Source organism: Macrotis lagotis, chromosome 1, assembly GCF_037893015.1.
Source record: "Macrotis lagotis isolate mMagLag1 chromosome 1, bilby.v1.9.chrom.fasta, whole genome shotgun sequence".
Taxonomy (NCBI): Eukaryota; Metazoa; Chordata; class Mammalia; order Peramelemorphia; family Peramelidae; genus Macrotis; species Macrotis lagotis.
The window spans coordinates 302,849,025-302,855,292 of record NC_133658.1 but is presented as its reverse complement, the minus strand read 5'-3'; positions in this window follow the sequence as shown (position 1 = coordinate 302,855,292).

Sequence of the window (6,268 nt, the reverse complement as noted above, 5' to 3'; positions counted from 1 at the left end):
ATTTATGGGAGAGTATACTCCAGACTTCTGGGTGGCTATTCCTTGTACCATTTGTTCTTCCTACACTTCAGTTAAATACACCTCCTAAAAGCTAACTCTGGCTGACAATCAATGGAAGGCACACTGGATAGGCTCATGAATCTAAAAATATAAGAACCCCCCCCTCCCTTAGGGGTTAGTTACACCTCAAACCCAGAAGGGAGAAATTGTCAGCTACCCTCTTGGAATCCAACTTGCCAGGGGTTGGAAGATTGGGCCTCAAGAGATTGTTGGGGTAAAAGAAGAATCTATCAGTTAATTGGCTAGGGCGACCTCTCTAATCCCACACTGCTGAATCGAATAGTCTTCTTAATCACTAGTCTCCAGGTGTGGTTTACAGTACTTGCTGGAGGGCCCAAAACACACCTATTTTTGACTCTGTTGTTTACACATATGTAAAGAAACAACAACAAAATCAGATCAAGATAAAATCAAAGACCAAAATGTGAGTTTCAGCTAAAAAAGAACTAAGGAAGATTAGGAAGGGGAAAAGATCAGTGTGAGCTGCAATGCACCTCTCTTGACAATTGCCACTCATGGGAAAGATTCCCTGGTTTTAGGGTATAACCTTTAGCTTTGTAACAGAAGATTTTTGTTTTGTTGTGTGACACTTATTAACTCATTCAAATTCAAACAATTTTCTTCCCTTGTGATGAAAAGAAGAATTTTTTTTTAAACTTCCAGTGGTTCAATCCTAAAATTTAGGTCTTTGTTCTTTAGCCACCAAACCTTTCCAGACTTCATATTTGTTGTCCTAGAACCGCAAGACACTGGCATTAACTTCTGGTGTTCTAAGAAGTAATATGATGCCATGTAAAAGAGGGGTGTTACCATTTTTTAAACTCTTATTAAAAAGATGAGACTCCATCAAATGACCCTTTGAGATGCTTGGGGGTGGAATGAATGTTTAGGTGAACCTAGCAAAAGCTACATTAAACAGCACTAGAAATAACTTTTTTTTTAAAGCAACTATCCCTGAATGTCTGCATTGTATAAATCTAATAAGACAGAGTGAAAAATATTGGATTTATTTTTACAAGTTAGCTGTGACCTCCCTGACCTTCTGAATGGATTCACTTCATGCAGTACCTCTTAAGGGCATTAGGGTTATAGCTAACTCATAAAAATAAATCCAATATTTTCCCTTTAGCTATGTCAGAGCCAATGTAGGAATTCAGATGCTAGTACAAGGGAGGCCTGCTTTCATTGTCTTTGACCTCCCATTATAAGAGGTACTGAAGGCTCAGGCCTAGTGGGGCCTGGCATGATAGCAGCTTCTACTACAGCCATTGCAAAGAGGAAAGAAGAAACAAGGGCAGCAGAGCCAAGTTCAGGGTCATAGGGGGAGGAGAGGGATAACAGGATCCAGTTGGAGAGAAGAAATGAGATACTGACTTGTAGGAAAGGAAAGCCTGGACTTGTTAGAAAAGTTAAAGTGATCAAAAAAAAAGCCAAACCATCCAATAATTCAGAAAAAGAACAGGGTTTCATTCAATTAAAGAACTTTTCCACAAGCAGAATTAAGCAATAAGGATAAGTCAAAAAAAAAAAAAATAAGCTGGGTAAAAAACTTTTAACAGATAACTCTGAGAAGGATCTGCTATCTAAGATATGTAGGCAACTAACAAAAATATTTAAGGACATTTCCCAATAGCTAAGTGGTTAAAAGATATGAACAAACAACTCCCAAAAGAATTGCAAATTATTAATAATCCTATGAAAAATTGTTCCAAAATATCAATAAGAGAAATTCAAATCTAAACAAAACTGAGGCATCATCTCATACCCAGCAAATTGGTAAAAATGACAAGGGTTGTGGTAGTCAATGTTAGAGGGTCTATGGGAAGATAGAAACATTAATGTACTATTCAAAGAACAGTACATTCTGCAAAGTAATTTTAAATTAGATTAGGAAAAGTGACTAAAATGTCCATACACTTTTATTTTTATGTCTTTTTTTTTGTTTTTTGTTTTTTTGGCAAGGCAAGGGGTTAAGTGGCTTGCCCAAGGCCATACAGCTAGGTAGGTAATTATGAAGTGTCTGAGACCGGATTTGAACTCAGGCACTGCTGACTCCAGGGCCGGTGTTCTATCCACTGCGCCACCTAGCTGCCCCATTATCCATACACTTTAACTCAAATTTTAGCACATACACTGGGGAAATCAGTGATTAAAAAGAAGGGTTTCATATACACCAAATGTTTAGAGTAACACTTTAAGCAGTAGCCCAGAAATGGGGGAAAATTATTTTTCAATCAGGTTTGACTCTGTTGTGACCCCATTTGGGGGTTATCTTGGCAATATTTTTTGGATGTTTTGTCATTTCCTTCTCTAAAATAACAAAAAGAACTGGAAAAAAGATGATGCCCATTAATTGGGGAATGGCTAAACAAACTCTGACGCATGACTATGATGTACTATTACTGAGTTTTAAGAAAAGAGGAATGCAAAGAATACAGGGAGGTATTGAAAGTCTCATATGAACCCGAGAAGTGGTACACACCTATAATTCCCTAAGGACTGGTGTATCTCTTGAGTTCCAGAGTTCTGAGTTTCAATAAACTAGGCAGATCAAGTGTACAATCTAAGTCTAATTGCCACATGGTGAGCACAGAGTAATGGGGGCCCACCAAGTAGCCAAAAAGGAAGGACAAACTGACCAAAGTCAAACCTCCTGAGTAAATAATAGTAGAATCAGGACATGAGTGGTTCACATACTTCTAGACAGGCCAATATAGGAAAAGTCAATCGTTAAAAAATTAAAATAAAATTAGTTTTTTAAAAAGAGAGCCTTATAGGAACTGATGCATAGTGAAATAAGTGGAATCAGGAAATCAATATGTACAATTACTGCAATATAAAGGAAAAAAAATCAAGCAAAATTGAAAGTTGTATAGAATGACAGAGTTTAACTTTGAAGAAGAGATATGAGGATGTACTTCTGTTCCTTCTTTGTAAAGGATTGGGGATGGGGATGGACAATGAAGGTGAAAGACCACATATACAGACAGTCTTAATGATGTGTTGAATGTTTTGATGAACTGCTTTCTCTCCTTTATTAAAAGGAATGGATGAAGGGGTGGCTAGGTGGCGAGTGGATAAGAGCACTGGCCCTGGAGTCAGGAGTACCTGAGTTCAAACACGACCTCAGACACTTAATAATTACCTAGCTGTGTGGCCTTGGGCAAGCCACTCAACTCCATTTGCCCTGCAAAAACCTAAAAAAAAAAAAAAAAGAAGAATGGATGAGAGGAGAGAAGATCTTGAGAAATAAAAGTAATGTAAAGATAAATAAAAATTAATTTTGAAAAATAGGGGAAAGTTCATCAAAAACATATAAATACATGCTAACTTTCTTTTAATAATCTATTATGAGTGCATTATCTGTTTAGTTTGTACATACTTATTGGGAGAAAGATATAATAGAAAGAGCAATGCATTGAAGTAGATATGAGCTCAAATGTCTGCTATTATAAAAACCTGAGCAAATCATCTAACCAATTTGGGCCTCAGTTTCTATATGTCTAAGACCCTTCTAGCTCTAAAGTTCTGGGCTTCTCTACATAATGCTGCACACTGACTTCCTTTGATCTTCCCTCCTCAGCTTTAAGGCCTCCATCGTGGCTATCCAGTCTTTCTATTTCCTGTCCCTGGAATAAAGGAAAATGAGATTTCTTGCCTAGGAGGCTAGCCTATGAAGATAATGCCAGTGATTTGAAGAAATGAATATATTGGCTTAAGGATCAAGACAACTGTCCTACTGTTGTTGCCCTTAGAAGTTACAAGGTCCCCCCAACCTCCTCCCAAGGTAATAGCCTGAATGCTTCATTAAGGGGCCCTTCCTCCTCCCTCCCTCCTTCCCTCAAAGCCCCCCAGTTCGTCCTGCAGACAGTTGTCTCAAGTCCTCAACTTTGGCTCAGCAGGTCTGGTCTGTTGTTCCTTTTATATTCAGCTCTTTAATATAAGCAATATCATCCCTGGTCCCTGACTCTTAATACAGCAGTTTGCCATCAAAGCGTAAATTAAAGTAATGCCACCAAGGGGCATTAATGGACTTAGTAAAGTCAATACCAAGGCCATTGTGTATTCCCTGTTTAATATTAAGAGTGTGACAGCAGCAGCCCAGCCCTTAATATACCAGGCCCCCAACCTGAATACCAAAGAGACTTGACAGATTAGCTTAGCCTAGAATCAGGAAAGGGAGGAGACTGAGGCATGGGCTGGCTGCACCAAAGGGAATCACACTGGTGGGCCAAGGGACTGGCTAGAGAAAGGTCAGAAACTGTTAGCAAATATTTGGAGGGCCCCGTGCCATCCCAGGGGATTTTTTGACACAAGTAATCTTCTCTGGGGGGAGGTTAGGGAAAATTAAGACTGTGATAGTCTGGGTCTTGGAGAAGAGGGCAAGGATGAGGGGTGAGGGGAGGAGAAGAGTGGAGATGAGTTGGGGGAAAAGTGATTTTGATCCACTTCATCCATATTAGGACAGGGATCCAGGGCATCTAGTCAGTAAGAGAAGGTGAACTACAGAATTTGTATAAATCTGTCAATGAAAGCTTACTGTATTCAGTTGTAGGTATGCCATGATGATTCCTGCTATGTCATTTTAGGGACATTTTAAAAAGCTTTTGCTTCTTCTTCCCTGTGTAATTTCTGCAACTCCAGAGACCAAAAAGTGTTTAATTCATCCTTGAAAAGCCCTGACTTGGTTGCATTTGAATACATTCCTCAGTCCCTACTACCCAACTTCCATCCCTACAAAATTCTCTCCTTTTCAGGTCCTTTTCGCTTTTCTTTACTAAATCCCTGATGAAAAATAGACTTCTAGGATGAACCCTTCAATTATCTTTCTTTATCCCCACTATTGCTCACTCTGTCCCTTAGAAAAATGGTATAAAGAAGAAAATGTCTTTGAGACATTTCCATTTCAGCAGTGCCCTCACCCTGAGAGATCCCTCTCCTTTGAGTTATTGGTTAATTCTTCCCAGAATTTCCATTTTCAAGAAAGTTCCCTGACCAATTATATTTACTTTTTCATTCCTCTTTAGACTTTTCCACTCTTTAAAAATTTTTTTGGTGAGGCAATGGAGTTAAGTGATTTGCCCAAGGCCACAGTATCAAGTGTCTGAAGTCAAATTTGAACTCAGGTCCTTCTGATTCCAGGGCTGGTGCTCTAACCACTACATTACCTAACTGTTCAGATCCCTCTTTTTTTTTTTTCCAGGACAAGATATTAAAATTCTGGTGTGTTTTTTTGAAGGGAGGAGGAAGAGGCAATGGGATTAAATGACTTGCCCAGGATCATACAACTAGTAAGTGTCTAAGACAGTATTTGAAATCACGTCCTTCTGACTACTTTGACACCTCACTGCCCCTTTCTGGCTTTTAAAACCCATCATAATGTGGCCCCTTTCTGTCACTTCAGTCTTGTTATACTTTATTGCCCTCAATGAGCTCTATAATGCAGTGACACTGGCCTTTTTGCTATTCTTCACAGAAGAAACTCAACCTAGACCTTTCCTTGGGTCTGGCTTTCTTTCATGTCTGTACTTCCCTCCTTTCTCATTTCCACCTCTTGATTTCCCTGGCTTTCTTCAAGTCTCAGCTCAAATGTTATTTTTTTTTTTAAGAAGGCTTTTCTGGTCTCCCTTAATGCTAGTGAATTCCATCTTAAATCACCTCCAATTTATCCTATTGATTTCTTGCTTGTACATAGTTGCTCATATGTGATCTTTCTCTTTAGAGTGTGAACTTCTTGAGGGCAGAGACTTTTTTTGGCTTTCTTTAGCACACAATTTTGGAACATAGTAAATGCTTAATTAATGATCCTATTTCTGTATGTCCTCAGTCCTTGAGGGCAGGGTCTAGTCAAGATCCTAGAGCATGTGTAGTTAGCACAATTAGGTAACCAGGAAGATCTCCCAATGCATTGGAAGCTTTTTGCTGAAAGGCACAGATTAATCCCTATAAATTGAGTGCCTTGTTTAATAAATAAGAATGAAATAAAACAAGATAAACAAAACAGCAAAAAGAAATCCTTTTAAAGGACCAAGCACCTCATAGATGCTTGGTAAGTTTTAAATTATTTTTAAAAGGTAATATAGATTATGGCTTTGAAATAAAGGATTCTTAGGAATAATGAAATAATCTATTTTTTAAAAAATAAAAAACAATTTATAAAACCTCTAAGAAGAAATTTGAGGTAGAATATAAGTTCCTTGAGGACAAG